At 47.6% G+C, this 25,835-nt stretch overlaps 3 non-coding genes across 3 annotated transcripts; all 3 read right to left on the reverse strand.

The window, feature by feature from the left end:
* Positions 1-3,186: 3,186 nt before the first annotated feature.
* TRNAT-AGU (transfer RNA threonine (anticodon AGU)) lies at positions 3,187-3,260 on the reverse strand. Its single transcript has one exon. It is a non-coding gene; the product is annotated as a tRNA-Thr (tRNA).
* Positions 3,261-3,471: 211 nt separating this feature from the next.
* On the reverse strand, positions 3,472-3,553 carry TRNAS-UGA (transfer RNA serine (anticodon UGA)). The gene has a single exon. It is a non-coding gene; the product is annotated as a tRNA-Ser (tRNA).
* Positions 3,554-14,267: 10,714 nt separating this feature from the next.
* Positions 14,268-14,349, reverse strand: TRNAL-AAG (transfer RNA leucine (anticodon AAG)). Its single transcript has one exon. It is a non-coding gene; the product is annotated as a tRNA-Leu (tRNA).
* Between the last annotated feature and the right edge of the window lie 11,486 nt (positions 14,350-25,835).

Consider the following 25,835-nt stretch of genomic DNA (forward strand, 5'->3'; position numbering starts at 1 on the left):
CCTTACCGCTGCTGCTGCGGCTCCTCCGGCTGGGCTGTGACTGTCAGCAGCTGAGAGCGCTCCAGCGCTGCTATGTCTGGCGGCGTGTAGCGGACTTCAAACCAGCCGCCTGTTCGTGAGCCAATCAGAGCTCGCAGACCGGCAGCGGCGGCTCCTGATTGGCTGCCGGTCCGCGAGCTCTGATTGGCTCACGAACCGGCGGCTGGTTTGAAGTCCACTATACACCGCCAGACATAGCCGCGCTGGCGCGCAATTCTCCCCTGACAGCTGAGACACGCTGCCGCTGGACTGAGCGGCAGCGTGTCTCAGTGAGCGCTGGACCGGCCCACGTGGCCATCAGCCCTTCTGGCATTTGCACATCACTGCTGCCGGGCTGCCGCTGTCACAGGACACCCAGCAGTGGCACCCCTCCCGCGATACCCCACGATCGCGGCACCCCACCCATGATTGCTGCACCCACGCACGCCACCCCCGATCACTGGCACCCCACCTGCGGTTGCGGCAACCCCGCACCCCACCCGCAATCGCGGCACCCCCCGCAACTTACCCGCAATCATGGCACCCCCTGCAGTTTACCCACAATCGCGGCACCCCCCGCAACTTACCCGCAATCGCGGCACCCCCCCCCCGCGCGATCGCGGCACCCCCCGCATATCACCCATGAACGCGGCACCCCCGCATATCACCCGCGATCTCGGCACCCCCCGCATATCATCCACGATCGCGGCACCCCCCGCATATCACCAGCGATCGCGGGACCTCTGCTCCCCTCCTGCAGTCACTGCCCCCCAAGATCGCGGCACCCCTTCCCCCTCACCACCACCAGGGCCAGCTCCAGCCCGCACCGGCTCCCGCACCGCTAATTCACCCCCCCCCCCCCGCGGCCCCCCTCCGCCAGCCTTCTGTCACTTCAGACGCGCACGGAGACAATCAGGTGAGTGCCACAGAGTGGCGCTTCCTGATTGGCTGAAGAGACACTTCTGTGACAGCTGTGACCGGGGTGTCTCTGCATTCGTGGAAAGGGTTCCCATGTGTAAACATGGGACCCCTTTCAGTCCGTTTGGTCCGGGTGTTCGGTTTGTTGTTTTGCCAAGTACGTGGATTATAATCTGGACCCTGGATCAGGTGAGTATAATTATCTTTTATTTTCAGGTACCCGTGGATTCTACTTGGAGAAGAGGACCGACTGCTTCGTGTCAACATAGGTAAGTATGTGTGTGTCGACATGTGTGAAATAAAGTTTTACTGTCACGGTGTGTGTCTCCTGTTTTTATTTGGGTATTTTTTTCCCATTAGAACTACAGGTACCAGCGGGCCCGTTTTTCTCCCACATGCTGGTACTTGTGGTTCTCCAAGTACCAGCTTGCGGGGGAGGCTTGCTGGGACTTGTAGTACTACTGGAAAAAACAATATTCTTTTAATTTTCTCAAGGCTATCAGCCCCCCATCCGCAGCCTTTGGATGGGGGGGACAGCCTCGGGCTTCACCCCTGGCCCTTGGGTGGCTGAGGAGGGGGACCCCTTGATTGAAGGGGTCCCCACTCCCCCAGGGTACCCCGGCCAGGGGTGACTAGTTGGATATTTAATGCCATGGCCGCAGGGCACTGTATAAAAGTGACCCCCGGCTGTGGCATTATCTGTCCAGCTAGTGGAGCCCGATGCTGGTGTAAAAAATACGGGGGACCCCTACTCTTTTTGTCCCCCGTATTTTTTGCACCAGCACCAGGCGCAGAGCCCGGTGCTGGTTTTAAAAATACGGGGGATCCCCTGTCCGTTTTTCCCCCGCATTTTTAGAACCAGGACCGGCTCGAAGAGCCCGAGGCTGGTTATGCTTTGGAGGGGGGACCCCACGCAATTTTTTTTCAGGTTTTTCCCATTCCATTTAAAAAAAATAATAATAATAATAATAATAATAATAATAATCTTTTTAAAAATATATAAATAATACTTGTGCCTCCAAAAAAGACAAACCAAGTACCTAATCCCTTCTAATATAAATAGATATGCTATTACCCACCCAAAAAAACACCAAAAAAAACATGTTTTTAAAATTTTTTATTAGATTCCGCCAGCAAAGTGTGGCGGATTGAAAATGACCGAAACCGAAACGTTAAGCTGTCAGAACAGGGTCACGTATGTTCTTGATTTTTTAAAAGTCCTAGAGTGCCGCCTATCGTTTGTGATATGTTTGCTTTTTGAAGCTCAGGAGGGCACCAGGCAAGCTGTACATTTTACTACATTGGGAGTGCCGAATATCTACATTTGATATATATATATATATATATATAATTTGCCTTGGCAGCCCAACCATGCTGGTATCCATAGTTCAGTATAAAAACAAGTAAATCTAATAAATGTATGGCGGTGAAAGAAAAGCCCAGTTTCACTGAAAAAAAAAGACAATTCTGCATGTTTTGAAATGAAAAAAACAAAACAAAACTGAAGAACTGTAGGAAGGCACTGTCCGCCTACTTCGGTGACATCACAAGTTGGACAGAAGTTGGTAGGTTGGTTGGTCTAATGAAAAGTTGGTTAGATGTGTGGAGCACTGGTAAAAAGTTGGTTAGATGTGTGGGGCACTGTTTTAGTTGAACAGACAAGTTGGATGGTTGGAAGTTTGGAGTGTTGGAGAAAAGTTGGTCTGAAGTTGGTCTGATGTATGGCTAGCATTAGACCGCTCAGTCACGTTACTGTCTTCTCCTATTGTTTCCATCCTAATTTTTTGTGAACTATTAACCAATCTATCTTATATAGATTATAGTAGTTTAAAATGAGCATGTTTAGATAGAACGTTATTTCTAGATCAATACCAATTGCATACCTCCCAACTTAAATAGCTGTAGATTCGAGACCTGGCGTGTCCGCCCAAAGAAAGGCATGGGGCCTCTGATAAAAGGGGTGTGGCCATGGATGAAAGGGGCTGGGCCTCGCTTCCACACCCCCATTATTGTCACTTTGGGGGCATGCCCAGTGCTCCCTGAGCAGCTGCGCAGCCCCCGGTTCACTCCCTGCACTGTTAGATGCCGTACACATGCGCATGGCATCTATTCAGTGATCACCTGAATAACGGGACTGCCACACTGGAATCGGGACAATTGGGAGGTATGCAGTTGATCTGTCTGGTTTATTAATTTTATGTATCAATTATTATACGCTCAGCACTGACCATTGTTTTATCCATAAAATGTAGGCACTGCTGAGATTCGAACTCAGGATCTCCTGTTTACTAGACAGGCGCTTTAACCAACTAAGCCACAGCACCAGATGTCCATCCACAGGGGGAAAAAAAACCTTTTTTTATTTTGGTTATTATTTTGCTTCCTGTCACTGTTGAGGATAGTATTTGCATTCTAGCAATCAGTCATCTAATTATGTTATAGAATGAGAGCTAAAATCTGATTGGCCATCATGGACAGAGCCTGCAATTGGATGAGAGAAAATTGTCCAGGAAAAAAAAAAAATTGTTCCAACCACGCTGTGAACAGGATTTGAACCTGTGCGGGGAGACCCCATTGGATTTCAAGTCCAACGCCTTAACCACTCGGCCATCACAGCTGACAGATAACTGACAGCATTATCTACCCAACAAAAGCAAGTAGGATAGTAATAATAATAATAATAATAATAATTATTATTATTTTAGTTCTATAGTGCTTTTCTCCAATGGGACACAAGGCACATAACCGTATGATCATAATACAGATATTTATATTTGCATGAAATACAGAGAGCTTGGAGATAATACAAAGGTGCGGCAGCCATTTTGGGTCAAGGATTATTCATCCTACATATGAAGGATACAGGTGAGGTGGCCATTTTGGGTGAGATCCTTGCAGGACCATCAGCCCTATGCATTGTTCATTAATCTACACAATGGGGTTCCAGGCGAGGCCGCCATGTTGGATGTGCTATGTTGGTTACAATGAGCCTGAATCAGAGGTGGCTGCAGCAACAATGGCTGACGCATGTGTCTTTGTATGCATCATCAGACAAAGCAATAAAGCATGCAACTGGGCAAAACCATATTCCACTGCAGGTAGGAGAGATGTAACATGTGCAGAGAGAGTTAGATTTGGGTGGGGTGTGTTCAAACTGGAATCTAAATTGCAGTGTAACAAAATAGCTGTCTAAAAAGTGTGGGCTGCATTCAAAAGCAGCCAGTATTTACTAGAGATGGGCGGGTTCGGTTCTTCGAGATCCGAACCCCCCCGAACTTCACCTATTTTACACAGTTCCGAGGCAGCCTCGGATCTTCCCGCCTTGCTCGGTTAACCCGAACGCGGCCGAACGTCATCATCCTGCTGTCGGATTCTCGCGAGATTCGTATTCTATATAAAGAGCACCGCGTCGCCGCCATTTTCACTCGTGCATTGGAGATTGAACGGAGAGGACGTGGCTGCGTTCTCTCCCTGAAAAGCTATGTAATCTGTGCTCAGTGTGCTGCAAATATCTGTGCTTAGTGTGCTGCATTTTGGTGACCAACAGTATATAGTTGTGTACAGTAGGCCATTGCTGTATCTTGCAGCTCTGTGTCACTGCAAGTATCCATTCCATATCTGTGCTGCATTTTTGTGAGCAGTATATATAGTAGTACAGTGCAGCATTTTGTTGACCAACAGTATATAGTTGTACAGTACAATAGGCCATTGCTGTATCTTGCAGCTCTGTGTCACTGCAAGTATCCATTCCATATCTGTGCTGCATTTTTGTGAGCAGTATATATAGTAGTACAGTGCAGCATTTTGGTGACCAACAGTATATAGTTGTACAGTACAGTAGGCCATTGCTATTGATATAATAATATTACTGGCATATAATTCCACACATTAAAAAACGGAGAACAAAATGTGGAGGGTGAAATAGGTAAAGATCAAGATCCACTTCCACCTAGTGCTGAAGCTGCTGCCACTAGTCATGGCAGAGACGATTCAATGCCATCAACGTCGTCTGCCAAGGCCGATGCCCAATGTCATAGTAGAGAGCATGTAAAATCATCCTCCCGCTAGAAAACTTAAAAGAGTTAAGATGGCAAAAGCACAGCAAAGAACTGTGCGTTCTTCTAAATCACAAATCCCCAAGGAGAGTCCAATTGTGTCGGTTGCGATGCCTGACCTTCCCAACACTGGACGGGAAGAGCTTGCGCCTTCCACCATTTGCACGCCCCCTGCAAGTGCTGGAAGGAGCACCCGCAGTCCAGTTCCTGATAGTCAAATTGAAGATGTCACTGTTGAAGTACACCAGGATGAGGATATGGGTGTTGCTGGCGCTGGGGAGGAAATTGACAAGGAGGATTCTGATGGTGAGATGGTTTGTTTAAGTCAGGCACCCGGGGAGACACCTGTTGTCCGTGGGAGGAATATGGCCATTGACATGCCTGGTAAAAATACAAAAAAAATCAGCTCTTCGGTGTGGAATTATTTCAACACAAATGCGGACAACAGGTGTCAAGCCGTGTGTTGCCTTTGTCAAGCTGTAATAAGTAGGGGTAAGGACGTTAACCACCTAGGAACATCCTCCCTTATACGTCACCTGAAGCGCATTCATCAGAAGTCATTGACAAGTTCAAAAACTTTGGGTGACAGCGGAAGCAGTCCACTGACAACTAAATCCCTTCCTTTTGTACCCAAGCTCCCGCAAACCACACCACCAACTCCCTCAGTGTCAATTTCCTCCTCCTTAGACAGGAACGCCAATAGTCCTGCAGGCCATGTCACTGGCAAGTCTGATGAGTCCTCTCCTGACTGGGATTCCTCCGATGGATCCTTGAGTGTAATGCCTACTGCTGCTGGCGCTGCTGTTGTTGCTGCCGGAAGTCGATCATCATCCCAATGGGGAAGTCGGAAGACCACTTGTACTACTTCCAGTATGCAATTGACTGTCCAACAGTCCTTTGTGAGGAATATGAAATATGACAGCAGTCATCCTGTTGCAAAGCGGATAACTCAGGCCTTGGCAGCTGTGTTGGTGTTAAACGTGCGTCCGGTATCCGGCGTTAGTTCACAGGGATTTAGAGAATTTCTTGAGGTAGTGTGTTCCCGGTACCAAATACCATCTAGGTTCCACTTCTCTAGGCAGGCAATACTGAGAATGTACACAGACGTCAGAAAAAGACTCACCAGTGTCCTAAAAAATGCAGTTGTACCCAATGTCCACTTAACCACGGACATGTGGACAAGTGGAGCAGGGCAGACTCAGGACTACTGTGACAGCCCACTGGGTAGATGTATTGCCTCCCGCAGCAAGAACAGCAGCGGCTGCACCAGTAGCAGCATCTCGCAAACGCCAACTCGTTCCTAGGCCGGCTACGTTTTGTATCACCGCTTTCCATAAGAGGCACACAGCTGACAACCTCTTACGGAAACTGAGGAACATCATCACAGAATGGCTTACCCCAATTGGACTCTCCTGGGGATTATTGTGCGTGCATTACATGTGGGCAAATTCCAGCACGTCCCATGTTTTGCACATACATTGAATTTGGTGGTGCCGAATTTTTAAAAAAACGACAGGGGCGTGCAAGAGATGCTGTCGGTGGCCCGAAGAATTGCGGGCCACTTTCGGCATTCAGCCACCGCGTGCCGAAGACTGGAGCACCAGCAAACACTCCTGAACCTGACCTGCCATCATCTGAAGCAAGAGGTGGGAACGAGGTGGAATTCAACCCTCTATATCAGGGCTGGCCAAACTGGTCCTCGAGATCTACCAACAGTTCACATTTTCCAGAATACCTAGCTGGCACACAGGTGTAGTCATTACTAATTAAGATGTGCTGCATTCATTCCTAACTGACAATTCTACAGATCTCCAGGAGGCCTGGAAAACATGCACTGTTGGTAGATCTCGAGGACCGGTTTGGCCAACCCTGCTCTATATGCTTCAGAGGATGGAGGAACAGCAAAAGGCCATTCAAGCCTATACATCTGCCTACGATATAGGCAAAGGAGGGGGAATGCACCTGACTCAAGCGCAGTGGAGAATGATTTCAACGTTGTGCAAGGTTCTGCAACCCTTTGAACTTGCCACACGTGAAGTCAGTTCAGACACTGCCAGCCTGAGTCAGGTCATTCCCTTCATCAGGCTTTTGCAGAAGCAGCTGGAGAGATTGAAGGAGGAGCTAAAATGGAGCGATTCCGCTAGGCATGTGGGACTTGTGGATGGAGCCCTTCATTCGCTTAATCAGTATTCACGGGTGGTCAATCTGTTGAAATCAGAGCACTACATTTTGGCCACAGTGCTCGATCCTAGGTTTAAAGCCTACGTTGTAAAGACCTGCTGGTGAGACACTTGTCAACTCAAGCGGAACGTGACCCGTCAACAGCTCCTCCTTCACATTCTCCCGCAACTGGGGCTGCGAGGAAAAGGCTAAGAATTCCGAGCCCACCCGCTGGCGGTGAAGCAGGGCAGTCTGGAGCGAGTGCTGACATCTGGTCCGGACTGAAGGACCTGCCAACGATTACTGACATGTCGTCTACTGTCTCTGCATATGATTCTGTCACCATTGAAAGAATGGTGGAGGATTATATGAGTGACAGCATTCATGTAGGCACGTCAGACAGTCCGTACGTATACTGGCAGGAAAAAGAGGCAATTTGGAGGCCCTTGCAAAAATTGGCTCTTATTTTACCTAAGTTGCCCCCCCTCCAGTGTGTACTCCGAAAGAGTGTTTAGTGCAGCCGGTCACCTTGTCAGCGATCGGCGTACAAGGTTAGTTCCAGAAAATGTGGAGAAGATGATGTTCATCAAAATTAATTATAATCAATTCCTCCATGGAGACATTCACCAGCAATTGCCTCCAGAAAGTATACAGGGACCTGAGATGGTGGATTCCAGTGGGGACGAATTAATACTCTGTGAGGAGGGGGATGTACACAGTGAAAGGGGTGAGGAATCGGAGGATGATGATGAGGTGGACATCTTGCCTCTGTAGAGCCAGTTTGAGCAAGGAGAGATTGATTGCTTCTTTTTTTTGGTGGGGGCCCAAACAAACCAGTCATTTCAGCCACAGTCGTGTGGCAGACCCTGTGGCTGAAATGATGGGTTGGTTAAAGTGTGCATGTCCTGTTTATACAACATAAGGGTGGGTGGGAGGGCCCAAGGACAATTCCATTTTGCACCTCTTTTTCTCTTTTCTTTGCATCATGTGCTGTTTGGGGACTATTTTTTTAAGTGCCATCCTGTCTGACACTGCAGTGCCACTCCTAGATGGGCCAGGTGTTTGTGCCGCCCACTTGGGTCGCTTAGCTTAGTCATCCAGCGACCTTGGTGCAACTTTTAGGACTAAAAATAATACTGTGAGGTGTGAGGTGTTCAGAATAGACTGGAAATGAGTGGAAATTATGGTTATTGAGGTTAATAATACTATAGGATCAAAATTACCCCCAAATTCTATGATTTAAGCTGTTTTTGAAAAAAAACACCCGAATCCGACAAAAAAATTTCAGGGAGGTTTTGCCAAAACGCGTCCGAATCCAAAACACTGCCGCGGAACCGAATCCAAAACCAAAACACAAAACCCGAAAAATTTCCTGTGCACATCTCTAGTATTTACCCTGCACAGAAAAAAAAATATAAATGTATTTGCTCCCCTTGCATGACAACATGGTTTGTTCCAGACACAAAGTTACTTGCTTTTTTATTTGCTTTACTTACAAATGTGAATCAGGCCCAAAGTCCTGCCTCACCCTGTAACTGTTTCACAGATGCATTAAATGGAGTCACTGCCTCATCAGAACATAACCAGTAGTTATTACTCAGATGCTTTGCTCAAGTTATTTGCTGATGCAGAGCCACGGTATCTAGTTTTCCAAGAAACCGACTGTGAGAGGGTATGCAGCCAGTTTGTCAACATTCACTATGTCAACAGTTATGATGTGATGTCCATATAGTCAGATTAAGGGGGGGAGATGGGCGCAAGGCATACTGTACCCCGTGCCCCCCTCTTTCACGGGACCCCCCAGTCAGAGCATACTGACATCACTAGTTCTCCCTGCAGCAGCAGAACCAGGCAGTCATTATACAAGCAGGACAGTATGCAGTGCAGACAGAGACACAGGAGTGTTAGGTTTCATGAGCTACCGTCCGAGTTTTCCAACCAGAGGAGAGCTAGAAGGTGGGAGAGAGCTGTAAGTGACCCACGGCTCCCAGCTTCACTTCCTCCCCACCTGGGTGTCTGGGTCCTGTGTAACCTGCTATCTAATGAGAGAGAGACACACACACCGAGTCCTCCTGAGTCCTGTCCCAGTGTGTCAGTAGTAGAGAGGCTGCTGCTATTCTTTTATGTGACAAGATAAATTATAGACTGTATTTTTCTATGTGTATTTTAAGATTATTTAAGTTGTCTTTGTTCCACTACAGGAAAACTTTATAAAATAGTTGTCTCTCAATTAGGTGGAGCTATATACAGTACCCACACAGTATTAAACTATTAGTTTAAATCTCATATACACCACTGGTTTAAATGTAATATACACAATCCATTCATCCCAACATGATCCATTCCAGGGGGACACAAAGCTCTCTATCTGGATTTCCCTCTTAATTTATGATTGCAATCACCTGTGTTGAAATACCTTCCTTATCAAAACACAGGTGATATATATTAAGAAGGAAGTCCAGGTAGATAGCATTTTGTCCCTCCTGGAATGGGTCATGTTGGGAGGTATGCACAATCTAATATACACCCCCCCTCCCCACTTCGCCCCAGCCCCTCCCCCCTCCCTGTTTTAAGTACCCCAGGCACTCCTAGGCTTAGTTCGGCCCTGGTTGTCAACTTGGTTAAAATGTTGATATGTCACATGATTACATCTGGAAAATTTTGACATAGTGTAAATGTTGACATTAGGGTTAGGTTTAGGACAGGGGCACATCAAGAGGGGAGGAGGCCCGTGCTCAGTCTCCGCCTGGGCCCACACCTCTCTAGCCAGCAGAGCAATAGGCTCTGGACACTAGGGCCACTAGAAGACCCAAGCGCTGTCTCAGAGTCTAGTGCGCATGCCCACGTCTCCAGGAAAATGGCGCGGCGGCCATATTTACTACTGCACATGCACGAAGCAACAGGAAAATGTTTGGGAAGCACTAGGCTAAGGTAAGCATTAGGGATACCTTAGAAAAGCACTGTCAACATTATAACCATGTCGACATGACCGCCGTCTACATACGATAGGACCCTGTGAATGGTCTGGTGATCTTGTGATAATAGCCAATGGCTTAGTAGCATTTGGTGTGCACCACAATCGCAATATTATATGTGATCGTTGATAGCAAAAGTAGCGGTTTAGAAATGCGACAAATAGATTTACTATTTCACCGTTCTGCAATGAATGATAGTTCCTACCGATATTAAGTGTTCTGATGTTTTCAGTAGATGAGATGTTTTGTGACACTGATTGTAGGACGCTGATTAACTCGGAGCAATCTGTGATTTTGTTAGATCGTGCTTCAGCCAATCAGCTCCCAACTGTCATTTTCCAAACACGTGACAGGAGCTGAACACATGACAGTTGGGAGCTGCTTGGCTGGGTCACCATTTATCATATGCAGCAAGTTTTATCATGCACAACGAGTTTTATCACTTGTTGATAAATTAGCCTCTAACTGAGTATATTGCAGTGGGGTGCTGTGAGGTCAGAGGCTGGTGAGGCACTACAGCCATAATGTCCACCGAATCCTGCCGATGACCCCTACCACCGCCAAGCCAGTGCCCGCTACTGCCTCTGAGCCGATGCCTGCTGCCACCGCCAATGGCTTACAAACTTGCCCACCATCAACTGACCCAGCCCTCCGCCACTAATTTGCATCTCAATCCGATGCCGCCAATGCCCGCTGCCTGCCTGCTCATCATACTTGTGATATATTGTACATTTTTATAGAAAAAAAAATAAAAATGAGTGTTTGGGACTGGGAAGGGAGTGGGAGGAGGACATGAATGCAATTTTGTTGTCCAGGGCTTTCATTAACTTAATGGAGAAGGGTCTGAATGGGTTAAAAAATGTAAAAAAAAAATGTGTGAGGTCCCCCTTCCTAAGTATAACCAGCCTCGGGCTCTTTGAGCCAGTCCTGGTTGTTTAAATACTGGGGGAAAATTGGACAGGGTTTCCCCGTATTTAGACAACCAGCACCGGGCTCTTAGACCGGTCCTGGTTCCAAAAATACGGGGGACAAAAGATGTAAGGGTCCCCCGTATTTTTAAAACCAGCACCGGGCTCCACTAGCCAGGGACATAATGCCACAGCCGGTGGACACATTTATGTAGGTCCCTGCGGCCGTGGCATTACCTCCCCAACTAGTCACCCCTGGCCGGGGTTCCCTGGAGGAGTGGGGACCCCTTAAATCAAGAGGTCCACCCCCTCCAGGCACCCAAGGGCCAGGGGTGAAGCCCGAGGCTGTCCCCAGCACCCCTGGGCGGTGGGTGCCGGGCTGATAGCCATAAGTGTGTATAAAAAAGAATATTGTTTTTTGTTGTGGAACTACAAGGCCCAGCAAGCCTCCCCCGCTTGCTGGTACTTGGAGAACCTCAAGTACCAGCATGCGGGGAAATAACGGGCCCGCTGGTACCTGTAGTTCTACAACGACAAAAAATACCCAAATAAAAACACAACACACACACCGTGAAAGTAAAAATTTATTAAAACACACTTACACACTCACACATACTTACCTACATCCCACGCCGGTCACGTCCACTTGTCCAGTAGAATCCAATAGGGGTACCTGTAAAAATGAGAGAGAGATTTCTTACCTACATCCCACGCCGATCACGTCCACTTGTCCATGTAGAATCCAATAGGTGGTTCCTGTAAAAATGAGAGAGAGATTACTTACCTACATCCCACGCTGGTCACGTCCACTTGTCCAGTAGAATCCAATAGGGCCGATACCTGTAAAAATGAAAATTATACTTACAAACAAATTAATCCACAGGAGGAGAGAGAGAAATTAATGAATATTGGGGGTCATTCCGAGTTGTTCGCTCGCAAGCGGATTTTAGCAGATTTGCTCATGCTAAGCCGCCGCCTACTGGGAGTGAATCTTAGCATCTTAAAATTGCGAACGATGTATTCGCAATATTGCGATTACACACCTCGTAGCAGTTTCTGAGTAGCTCCAGACTTACTCGGCATCTGCGATCAGTTCAGTGCTTGTCGTTCCTGGTTTGACGTCACAAACACACCCAGCGTTCGCCCAGACACTCCCCCGTTTCTCCGGCCACTCCTGCGTTTTTTCCAGAAACGGTAGCGTTTTTTCCCACACGCCCATAAAACGGCCTGTTTCCGCCCAGTAACACCCATTTCCTGTCAATCACATTATGATCGCCAGAACGATGAAAAAGCCGTGAGTAAAAATCCTAACTGCATAGCAAATTTACTTGGCGCAGTCGCAGTGCGGACATTGCGCTTGCGCATTAAGCGGAAAATCGCTGCGATGCGAAGATTTTTACCGAGCGAACAACTCGGAATGAGGGCCATTATACACTCGCTGACGCGGGAGGACGTTAGCACAGACAGGGGAGAGTGCTGCTGCTGGCTGGGATGATGGAGCAGGCGCCCCCGATAGTTGTGAGCCTAGTAGCTTTGCCCCCTGTAGCAGTGCTCCCAGTAGCAGTGCCACGAGTAGTTGTGACCCCTGTAGTTGTGCCCCCAGTCGCTGTGCTCCTTGTAGCTTTGCCCCTTGTGGCTGTGCCCCCAGTAGTTGTGCCCCTGTAGCTGTGCCCGTTGTAGCTGTGCCCCTTGTAGCAGTGCCCTGAGTAGTTGTGCCCCCAGTCGCTGTGCCCCCTGTAGCTTTGCCCCTTGTGGCTGTGCCCCCAGTAGTTGTGCCCCCTGTAGCTGTGCCCGTTGTAGCTGTGCCCTGAGTAGTTGTGCCCCCAGTCGCTGTGGCCCCTGTAGCTCTGCCCCCAGTCGCTGTGCCCCCAGTAGTTGTGACCCCAGTCGCTGTGCCCCTTGTAGCTTTGCCCCCAATAGCTGTGCCCCGAGTAGTTGTGCCCCCTGTCGCTGTGACCCCTGTAGCTGTGACCCCAGTAGCTGTGACCCCAGTCGCTGTGCCCCTTGTAGCTTTGCCCCCAATAGCTGTGCCCCCTAGCCGTGCCCCCGAGTAGTTGTGCCCCGTCGCTGTGCCCCAAGTCGCTCTGCCCCTAGTAACTTTGCCCCCAGTAGCTGTGACCCCTGTAATTGTGCCCCTTGTAGTTGTGTCCCCCAGTTGCTGTGCCCCTTGTAGTTGTGCCCCCCAGTTGCTGTTCCCCTTGGAGTTGTGCCCCCCAGTTGCTGTGCTCCTTGTAGTTGTGCCCCTTTTGCTGTGCCCCTGTTGCTGTGCCCCTTGTTGTTGTGCCCCCCAGTTGCTGTGCCCCTTATAGTTGTGCCCCTGTTGCTGTGCCCCCCAGTTGCTGTGCCCCTTATAGTTGTGCCCCTGTTGCTGTGCCCCTTTTAGTTGTGCCCCTTTTGCTGTGCCCCTTATAGTTGTGCCCCTGTTGTTGTGCCCCTGTTGCTCTGCCCCCAAAACAAACACATAAAAAAAAACACAAACACATACTTACCGCTCCTGCAGCGTTGTCCTCCGTCTCCGTCCGCCGTCTCGTCTCTGCTGTACTATGGGAGAGATGTCATGACTCATGACGTCTCTCCCATAGCAGCGCCGCTCAGACACTAGGGGTCAATTATGACCTCTGGTGTCAGTCAGCGGCGCTGGCTGCAGCGGGCGCCCACACAGCCCACGGCGCCTGCTGCAGCCGGGAAGGGGGCTCGCTAGTGATTGGACAGCGGATCCAGCACTGGATCCGCTGGGCTAATCACATCTGGGGCACTGACAGGGGCGTGCATTCATCGGGGCTGAATGCATGCCCCTGTCATTGCGGCACCAGTATAGGTGCCGCTTCCCCATTCATTTTCAATGGGCTTTCACAGCCCATTGCTGCGCCCCGCCCCCTGCCCGCCCCCCGCTGCCCGGACTTTTAGTGTTAGCAGCGGGAGGCACCTCTCCCGCTGCCTCCCACCTGTCCCTCACACGCAGCCACAGGGGGGGGAGAATTATTAAAATAATAAAAAAATATATTTATAACAGACTGTGTTATAAATATCTTCTTTTTATTATTTTAATCATTATGACAGGGGTGGCACTGCTTCCCCTGACTGCACGTCCCTGGTATATTGAACCTCGTATTGCTCTTCAATTAACAAGTAAAATGTAAAAATATTTAAGCAAGAGGCTCATCCTGCACTTGTATTGTGTTATGCTGCAAAGCCGCGGACAGCTGCAATACACGAGAAGGGTAAAAGGAATCTGGCAGCGGTGGGATTTGAACCCACGCCTCCAAAGAGACTGGAGCCTTAATCCAGCGCCTTAGACCGCTCGGCCACGCTACCAACAGATCTTTCAAGCCTTGTCCCCCCCCATTTATTTTTTAGTGGTCTCATACATGGCAGATCTTTATTGCATCGTAAAGAGTATATGGGGTAAATTTACTAAAGCTTCTAAATCAGAGAATTGGTGATGTATAGCAGCCAATCAGATGCTGTTTATCATTTTCTAAAAGGCAATAGAGAAATGATAAACAGCATCTGATTGGTTGCTCTGGGCAACATCGCCAATTCTCCGTTATAGAAGCTATAGTAAATGTACCCCTGTGGCACCCTCTGCAGTGGGGAGTCTGACCAAAACATCCTACAGAAGGCCCACAGCCACTGGCGTTTCTATAACGGGTGCAGTGTGTGCGGTGCACATGGACCCTGAGTCCACCGCACACGCTGCAGCCATTTTCTAAATACTCACCCCTCCGGAGTCCCGCGGCGACGTCCACGGCGGTATTAAAACTGTGAAAATGGCCCAGCAGCCATTTTCCCGGAGATCTGCGCATGCGCAGAAGAGTCTGAGCGCTCTAGTGGTCAGACTCTCAGCTCTGCCGGCAGAGAGGAGGGGGCCCGAACAGAGGAGGCTGCACCCGGGCCTCCTCCTCTCTTAAAGCGCCCCTGCCCACAGCCTCAATAATAAATCACGGGAAACAGATGGGGACACAGGGAATTCCAACCAAACATCCACTCCTGAGGATCACCTTGAAGGATGAAATGCTTAATCCCACCTGTCACTACTCTGACCCTGAAGATCCTTTTCTCCAACTGAAATGAAATGCGCAACATTCCAGTTCATAGACGAATAATGTATAAATAATGTGTATTAAATCATTTGTAGATTCGTGCACAGATGCAAGGACAAAAAAAAAAGGCTCAACTGGAAGCAACCTCATCCGTCTGCCATGTGTCAGATCACGATAGGACGCTGTCTATGTAAGAGATGATTACAACAGGAGGAAGTGGTCACTTTGTGCTTATTTATTAACATTTACTTATGTTATATAGTGGCAGCATATTCTCCCTTCATAGCACAGCACCCCTTTTCCCTCACAGTACATCACTCCTCTAACCTCACAGCCAGGGGCGGATTGGCCATAGGGCTCACCAGGAAGATTCCTGGTAGGCCGATGTGTCTGTGGGGCCTGTTTTGTGTGTTGTCATGTGGCCCCACCCCCCATATGACAGGCCGCCCACCGCACTCAGTACACTGCATTGTCCCCAGTCACTCTGTTATTCCATCTCTGCAGTACAGCAACTCTGCCATCCAGTGGCGCACGCAGGGGGGGTTTCCGAGTACCTGGAAACCCCCCCTGATGACCCCCTAAAATGTTTTGAGACGGAGACACAGCTGTCTCCGTCTCCACAAAAGCAAAAGCCGCGATCGCGGATGGAGCTGTAGCAAGAGCAGAGAGCTATGCAGCTCTCTGCTTAGAGAATGTCCCGGGTGCCGGGGGAGCTGCTGGCTGCGCATGCTCAGCCACAGCAGCTCCCTCTGTCCTCACGCTGCAGCGGCCGCCCCTCTGTATGTAAGTTTTAAATCATTGTTTAAGTGTTCTTTTGTATGATACGAATGCATGTATGTATGTATGTATGTATGTACGTATGTGGGTTTGTGAGTGTGCTTGTGTATGTACAGTATGTGTGTATGTATGTATGTATGTATGTGTTTACATGTGTGAGTGAGTGTATGTATGTGTGTTCACATGTGTGAGTTTGTGAATATATATATAAACGTGTGATATATATATATATAAAACATAGCAAAAGGACAGCACTCAGTAAAAATTAAATAATATTGACATGGTGGTGCAGGGTCCTGGAAATTGATACAGACACTCACTTTTGCAAAAGAAAAGAAAAAAAGACCATACTACAGCCCGACGGCCGTTTCAACTCTCCTGACGAAAACCACGGAGAGTTGAAACGGCCGTCGGGCTGTAGTATTAGGATCATGTCCAGATGTTTCTTCTGTAAGGAATAAACCCCTTTTTTCTTTTCATCATCAAAACGTGAGTGCTGGTCTTTTTTTCTTTTCTTTTGCAAAAGTGAGTATATATATATATATATATATATATATATATATAAAACCGGTAATCCTCCTTGGGTCCTGTAATAGGATCTCTAGTGAAGAAAAATAGGCGGCACTCCAGGGACTTATATAAAGTCAAACTGTATTCAAAAAATAAATTTCATGGAGCAAAAAACAACGTTTCAAGGCTCTACGGCCTTTTCATCTGGTTATGCATTATAGGTGAGGTCAAAAACAAAAAACAAAATACCTCTGTTTTTTTTCACCTCACCTATAATGCATAACCTGATGGAAAGGCTGTAGAGCCTTGAAACGTTGTTTTTGCACCATTAAAAAAATTTTTTTAATACAGTTTGACTTTATTTAAGTCCTTTGAGTGCCGCCTATTTTTCTTCAATAGAGGTCCTATCACAGGACCCAAGGAGGATTACCAGTTATATTAATTTCAGGAGGGCACCCTGGCATCTTTGCTTTTTATCATCCAGAGTGCCAGACGACCACACAAATATATATATATATATATATATATATGCAGAGGGTAGGTGCGGCACTCCAATGATTTGACCATGAAACTCAGTTAAACACAACGTTTCAATGCCCTTTATTTGTTAGGCATTTTCATCAGGATATACAACACATAATAAAACAACATACCTTATATAGCAAGTATCACCCTGTGTGGCGCCAAACACCGCAACGGGACTGCACACCCAGCGGGCGCGCACTTCAGATGAAGTCATGGCGTCCTATGAGAGGAAGCCAGACGTCGCATGAGGAAACCATCACCACAGCAGCCAATACTAACAACATAGAAGCACACGTAAGCACTCAATATACGGCTGGTTATTAGAATACAGGTTGAGTATCCCTTATCCAAAATGCTCGGGACCAGAGGTATTTTGGATATGGGATTTTTCCGTATTTTGGAATAATTGCATACCATAATGAGATAACATGGTGATGGGACCTAAGTCTAAGCACAGAATGCATTTATGTTTCATATACACCTTATACACACAGCCTGAAGGTCATTTTAGCCAATATTTTTTATAACTTTGTGCATTAAACAAAGTGTATCTACATTCCCACAATTCATTTATGTTTCATATACACCTTATACACACAGCCTGAAGGTCATTTAATACAATATTTTTAATAACTTTGTGTATTAAACAAAGTTTGTGTATATTGAGCCATCAAAAAACAAAAGTTTCACTATCTCACTCTCACTCAAAAAAGTCCGTATTTCGGAATATTCCGTATTTCGGATATTTGGATATGGGATACTCAACCTGTATTAATACAACATGCAACCGGAATATGATACACTGGAATCAATTGATAATGTGGGGCATTGAATTGATGTCTATAAAAAAGTTACCGATCAGACACAGCATACAGACAAATTTATCAACATGCTAGAGCCAATCAGAACCAAATCCAGGTTATATACCACTACAATAAATATATAGTAGATAATAGCTAACCTCATGGTAAACAAGAATTACTACAGAACCAACCCACTAGAGATACAGAACTATCTACTATATATTTATTGTAGTGGTATATAACCTGGATTTGGTTCTGATTGGCTCTAGCACCACATTATCAATTGATTCCTGTGTTTCACTTGCAGCATAGCACCTTGAAGAAAACGCCGCCAGGGCGTTGAAACGTCGGTGTAACTACTATGCTTGTTTGATTTATTTGCTGTGACCATTACACGTTTGTTTACTTTTCAAAATCCCGGAGTACCGCCTGGTTCTTTTGCTATACGGACAGGAGAAGTAATCCTGACCATAGAACCATACCTTCGATATATATATATATATATATATATATATATATATATATATATATCTGCAAATGATGAATGGCACTCCTTACTAGTACCGCACAACATGCTCCGGTGCCCGTCAGAATCAGATAAAATGTACGGAAGTAGGACGGCACTCATAGAGACTAGTAAACCAAAGAAAATCAGCACAGAATGCTGTAGCTGTATGACTCTTTTAAAGGAGTCTAACTCTGAAACGTTGACAAACAGCTTCAGTGTCCTGTGCTGATTTTCTATGGTTTACCAGTCTCAATGAGTGTCGTCCTGCCTCCGTACTTATATGTGTATGTATGTTTGTGTGTATATATCTATATATATATTTATTACACATACCTGCATATAACAATATATACACACCCAAACACCCACCCACGGAGACCACCCTCGCTAAATCCTGCGTTTGCCACTGCTGCCATCCAGTGATGCTGCCATGGCTACACGGTATCTTATACCTCTTGTGCTGCCCATATAGAGCCAATTCTACACAATTTTACAGGGCTACTTTTAGTTCCCAATCTGCCCCTGGTCTCAGACACAACTGCAGCAAAAGACGTAAGGAAGGCCACAATTGCATACAATCAGGCCACATGAGGAGAGATCCCGCCCCCCTTGACAGACCCCACCCCCTCATCAGACCGCATCCCCATCAGGGCTGCTTTCATAAATTTCCGCTGGCTGGTTTTCCATCCCAATCTGCCCCTACTCACAGTACAGCACTCCTCTCCCCTCATAGCACAGCACTCCTCTCCCCTCACAGTACAGCACTCCTCTCCCCTCATAGCATAGCACTCCTCTCCCCTCATAGCACAGCACTCCTCTCCCCTCATAGCACAGCACTCCTCTCCCCTCACAGTACAGCACTCCTCTCCCCTCATAGCACAGCACTCCTCTCCCCTCACAGTACAGCACTCCTCTCCCCTCATAGCACAGCACTCCTCTCCCCTCACATTACAGCACTCCTCTCCCCTCATAGCACAGCACTCCTCTCCCCTCACAGCACAGCACTCCTCTCCCCTCATAGCACAGCACTCCTCTCCCCTCACATACAGCACTCCTCTCCCCTCATAGCACAGCACTCCTCTCCCCTCATAGCACAGCACTCCTCTCCCCTCACAGTACAGCACTCCTCTCCCCTCATAGCACAGCACTCCTCTCCCCTCATAGCACAGCACTCCTCTCCCCTCATAGCACAGCACTCCTCTCCCCTCACAGCACAGCACTCCTCTCCCCTCATAGCACAGCACTCCTCTCCCCTCATAGCACAGCACTCCTCTCCCCTCACAGTACAGCACTCCTCTCCCCTCATAGCACAGCACTCCTCTCCCCTCACAGCACAGCACTCCTCTCCCCTCATAGCACAGCACTCCTCTCCCCTCATAGCACAGCACTCCTCTCCCCTCACATTACAGCACTCCTCTCCCCTCACAGTACAGCACTCCTCTCCCCTCACAGTACATCACTCCTCTCCCCTCACAGTACAGCACTCCTCTCCCCTCATAGCACAGCACTCCTCTCCCCTCACAGTACAGCACTCCTCTCCCCTAACAGTACAGCACTCCTCTCCCCTGACAGTACAGCACTCCTCTCCCCTCACAGTACAGCACTCCTCTCCCCTTATAGCACAGCACTTCTCTCCCCTCACAGTACAGCACTCCTCTGCCCTCATAGCACAGCACTCCTCTCCCCTCACAGTACAGCACTCCTCTCCCCTCATAGTACAGCACTCCTCTCCCCTCACAGTACAGCACTCCTCTCCCCTCACAGCACAGCACTCCTCTCCCCTCATAGTACAGCACCCCTTTCCCCTCATTGTAACACTCTCTCCTCACAGCACATCTTTCCCAAACTTGCCTACTTTTGAAAAAGCATTTCAGGGAGTTTTGTGAAAGTCGGAATTGCCATCGACCATCGATCGATCATTTAAAATCATTGATGGCCTAAGACCAATGTTGAATACTTTTGCCATCGAAGGGGGAGAACCAGATAGTTTCCCACCACTGATGATGCACAAGCGATGAATCTATATATATTTTTTTTACAATGTGCTGGGACACGGAGCTCTGCTCCCGACACTTCCATGAAACTCGGCTCACGGGCTTTTATTGGCCCACAGCTTACTGAATTGTAAAGCAGGGAAAACCCATCGATAGTTCCCTTGCAGATGGTTTCACATCATCGAGGTTACCCTATGTGAAAGTAACACCTATCAGCGCGGACGTGTTACTTCTACATCTGAGAATCGTGTCATACACATGACTTACATCCAAGCGTAAGTGAGCCACAATGTTAGTAAGATCTACTTGTTAAAGAGAAAAGACAGTGATATTTTCCAGGATTTGTTTGTGTATTGTGTGTTACAAGAGGTTCCATATACTGTAAGTGGCCACGGGAAACCTTATTTAAAATGCATGTAGCCATAGGGATCATTGAGCCTTATAACCAATGCAGGGAAATGGCGCTTATGATCCCATTTAAATGTGTGTATCTCTGATTTCTCTTTTTCCCCCAAGAATGTAATAGCTGCATAATGGGGATAAGTTACAATGAGGGAGATTTCTGGTCTATTCAGGGAGTCAGGGAGATTGCTACTATTTCAGGGAGTCTCCTGCAGAATGAGGGAGGGTAGGCAACTATGATCTTTCCTCTCTCCTCACAGTACACCACTCCCCACACACCACAGCACCACTCTCTCCACACAGCACCACTCACCCAACACACAGTGCAGCACATCTCTCCCCTCACAGTACAGTCCCCTCTTTCCTTACAACACAGCCCTCATCTTCCCTCACAACACAGCACCTCTCTCTCCTTACAACAGAGCACCCCTCACAGCAGAGCACTGCTTTCTCCTTACAACACAGCACCCCTCTCACCATACAGTACAGCACCCCTCTCTCCTTACACACAGCACCCCTTTCCCCACATAGTACAGCACCCCTCTCCTTACAACACAGCTCCCCTCACAGCACAGCACCCCTCTCTCCTTACAACACAGCACCCCTCTCCCCTCACAGCAGAGCACCACTTTCTCCTTACATCACAGCACCCCTCTCACCACACAGCACCCCTCTCTCTTTACTCACAGCACCCCTCTCTCCACATAGTACAGCACCCCACTCTCCTTACAACACAGCACCCCTCTCCCCACAAGTACAGCACCCCTCTCTCCTTACAACACAGCACTCCTCTCCCCACATAGTACAGCACCCATCTCTCCTAACAACACAGCACCCCTCTCCCCACATAGTACCGTACCCCTCTCTCCTTACAACACAGCACCTCTCTCCCCTCACAGCATAGCATACCTTTCCCTTCACAGCACCTCCCTCACCAGTCACAGTGCAGGAACTGGAAACTGACTGTGTGTGGCCTGGTGTAGGACTTTCGCTCTGACATAAAGTGCAGACTCAGGGGCACTGACGGGCTCTGCTGGGTGGCCAACACTGCCCACAATGTGTGGCAGGCCTATTATGAATGTTTGCATCATGCTTCGCCCCAGCTCCTATGGACTTTGCAGGGCAGCGGGCTTTGCATGGCTGGTCTGTGGAATGGAAGCCTCGCACAGAATGTGGGAGTGTTGGCGAGCATGAACTTGAGTGAGGCACTCCACACGCACTTAACATACTTAAGAGTTACAGCCATGGCTGCCGCTGCTTTTCCCGGCTCCCGTGTTGTGCAGCTGCTAGAGGCGGAACCATGAAGTGTGGCTCCCGATCCCCGCACGTCCCATGAGAGGAGCTGCTGCGGCCGAGCATGCCCAGTAGCCCTCCTGCAGCCATTTTACTTCTGGTACAGAAGGAGCTTCTGCGCATGAGCAGGAGCTGATCATGACCACTGGTAGCCATCTGACAAGCAGTGTGAACCGGATGGGCATGGATTGGGGAAGCAATGAACCTGCCAAGCGGCTGTCCCTGGGCTTTTACAGATGCCACTAGGCATCTACCTATGCTGGCCATGCCTAGGGCCTGTTCTGGGCACACTAAGGGGATAGAGTGGGTTAAATACAGCCCTGAATGAATCGAAGAGTGTCTATGCACTGCAGGACGACACATGCTGCTGAGCTGGGACTTGGGGGAACAAGACTATATATATATATATATATATATATATATATATATATACACAGAGTATCCTTCCCCACCTGAATACAGGTATCTTACAACGTTTCAAGGCATGGCAGCCTTTTCGTCAGGTAAGTAAACCCTGGTGCTGTGAAGAAAAACACAAAAACTTCACAGCACCAGGGTTTACTTACCTGATGAAAAGGCTGCCATGCCTTGAAACGTTGTAAGATACCTGTATTTTGTTTTTTGCTTTTTGTCACCATGTTTTGAATACTAAATCAGCTTTTACACAAGCCCTTGGAGTGCCGCCTGTTCCTTCGCCGCAAAACACCTGAGCCACAAGGGGGAAGGATACTCTGTGTATACGATTATTTGGAGGGCACCCAGGCAATTTGTCCTTTTAATCAGAGTGCCGGATGCTTTTTTCCTATATATATATATATATATATATATATATATCCAGTAGTGATGAGCGGGTTCGGTTCCTCGGAATCTGAACCCCCCCCCCCCCCCCCCCCCCCCCGAACTTCACCCATTTTACACGGTTCCGGAGCGGACTCGAATCTTCCCGCCTTGCTCGGTTAACCCGAGCGCGCCTGAACGTCATCATCCCGCTATCGGATTCTCGCGAGATTCGTATTCTATATAAGGAGCCGCGCGTCGCCGACATTTTCACTCGTGCATTGGAGATGATAGGGAGAGGACATGTGCAGTGTTCTCTCAGTTGTGTTCAGTGTGCTGCAAACATCTGTGCTCAGTGTGCTGCAAATATCTGTGCTCAGTGTGCTTGCAAATATCTGTGCTCAGTGTGCTGAAAATATCTACGTTCTCTGCTTGAAAAACGCTCCATATCTGTGCTGCATTGTAGTATATAGTAGGAGGACAGTGCATAATTTTGCTGACCAGTGACCACCAGTATTATATCAGTACAGTACAGTAGTCCACTGCTCTACCTACCTCTGTGTCGTCAAGTATACTATCCATCCATACCTGTGGTGCATTTAAGTTTTGCGCAGTATATATAGTAGGAGGATCGTGCATAATTTTGCTGACCACCAGTATATAATATATAGCAGTACGGTACAGTAGTCCACTGCTCTACCTACCTCTGTGTCGTCAAGTATACTATCCATCCATACCTGTGGTGCATTTTAGTTGTTGTGCGCAGTATATATAGTAGGAGGACAGTGCAGAATTTTGCTGACCACCAGTATATAATATATAGCAGTACGGTACAGTAGTCCCTGCTCTACCTACCTCTGTGTCGTCAAGTATACTATCCATCCATACCTGTGGTGCATTTTAGTTGTTGTGCGCAGTATATATAGTAGGAGGACAGTGCAGAATTTTGCTGACCATCAGTATATAATATATAGCAGTACGGTACAGTAGTCCACTGCTCTACCTACCTCTGTGTCGTCAAGTATACTATCCATCCATACCTGTGGTGCATTTTAGTTGTTGTGCGCAGTATATATAGTAGGAGGACAGTGCATAATTTTGCTGACCACCAGTATATAATATATAGCAGTACGGTACAGTAGTCCACTGCTCTACCTACCTCTGTGTCGTGAAGTATACTATCCATCCATACCTGTGGTGCATTTTAGTTGTTGTGCGCAGTATATATAGTAGGAGGACAGTGCATCATTTTGCTGACCACCAGTATGTAATATATAGCAGTACTGTACAGTAGTCCATTGCTATTGATATATTACTGGCATATAATTCCACACATTAAAAAATGGAGAACAAAAATGTGGAGGGTAAAATAGGGAAAGATCAAGATCCACTTCCACCTAGTGCTGAAGCTGCTGCCACTAGTCATGGGCGAGACGTTGAAATGCCATCAACGTCGTCTGCCAAGGCCGATGCCCAATGTCATAGTAGAGAGCATGTAAAATCCAAAAAACAAAAGTTCAGTAAATGACCCAAAAATCAAAATTAAAAGCGTCTGATGAGAAGTGTAAACTTGCCAATATGCCATTTACGACACGGAGTGGCAAGGAACGGCTGAGGCCCTGGCCTATGTTCATGGCTAGTGGTTCAGCTTCACATGAGGATGGAAGCACTCATCCTCTCGCTAGAAAACTGCAGTGCCACTCCTAGATAGGTCAGGTGTTTGTGTCGGCCACTTGTGTTGCTTAGCTTAGTCACACAGCTACCTCATTGCACCTCTTTTTTCCTTTGCATCATGTGCTGTTTGGGGACTATTTTTTAAATCTGCCATCCTGTCTGACACTGCAGTGCCACTCCTAGAAGGGGCAGGTGTTTGTGTCGGCCACTTGGGTCGCTTAGCTTAGTCACACAGCTACCTCATTGCACCTCTTTTTTCCTTTGCATCATGTGCTGTTTGGGGACTATTTTTTAAATCTGCCATCCTGTCTGACACTGCAGTGCCACTCCTAGATGGGCCTGTTGTTTGTGTCGGCCACTTGGGTCGCTTAGCTTAGTCACACAGCGACCTTGGTGCAAATTTTAGGACTAAAAATAATATTGTGAGGTGTTCAGAATAGACTGGAAATGAGTGGAAATTATGGTTATTGAGGTTAATAATACTATGGGATCAAAATGACCCCCAAATTCTATGATTTAAGCTGTTTTTGAGGATTTTTTGTAAAAAAAAAAACACCCGAATCCAAAACACACCCGAATCCGAAAAAAAAATTTCAGGGAGGTTTTGCCAAAATGCGACCGAATCCAAAACACGGCCGCGGAACCGAATCCAAAACCAAAACGCAAAACCCGAAAAATGTCCGGTGCACATCACTAATATCCAGTAGGTCCACACTCACTGCTACAGAATCTTCATGGGCGGTGCTCCATAAAGGTCCTCAGAAGTCAATACATATCCAGAAAATAGTACAGGCTTCCAAATGGATGAGATATTTATTATACCTCACAAATGCATCTCAGAATGAGAATAAGCTGCAGTCAAAATGGCATCTCAGCAGCATGTCGACGTTTCGGCTCCATCTGAGCCTTTGTCGAGACAGGTGATGTCACAACAGGTATTCACTCATCAACCCAAGGGGGCTGATGGGTGATACTGAATATCCATTCTTCATATATCATACTTAATATTTGCTTCATAAATGGGCCCCAGAGAGAGAGACCCTGTGTAGTGGGCAGTGTATGAGGAGCAAACTTATGGCAGCAGAGGGTGCTGGACAGTAACCTTCCACCCCCACTGAGCTCCTTTCCCAGTCTGTATCTTTTGCTAAAGGGGATCTCCACAGCCATCAAGAGAGAAGTGCAGTGGGCAGCCAAACAGGTAGATCCTCCGAGGGTGTGAATCATTAGGTCTACACTAGAAAGGTCTACAGTCAATAGGTGTACCATTAATGGTTGACAGGGTCAAAAGATCGACATGGAATAGGCAGACAGTAGAAAATATCAACGGAGTCAAAAAGTCGACATGGAAATGGTCAACACAATCGTTTCATTTTTGGGGGGTGTTTTGTCGTTTTTCTGCTAGAAAAAAAGCCCTGGATGAGGGTGTAATGGTGGGCTACAATAGTGCATGGCTGAGGCTGGGCTTTTCCTTTTGCTGTTTGACCAACAGAACATT

This window comes from Pseudophryne corroboree, chromosome 6, assembly GCF_028390025.1.
Source record: "Pseudophryne corroboree isolate aPseCor3 chromosome 6, aPseCor3.hap2, whole genome shotgun sequence".
In the NCBI taxonomy this organism is placed as follows: Eukaryota; Metazoa; Chordata; class Amphibia; order Anura; family Myobatrachidae; genus Pseudophryne; species Pseudophryne corroboree.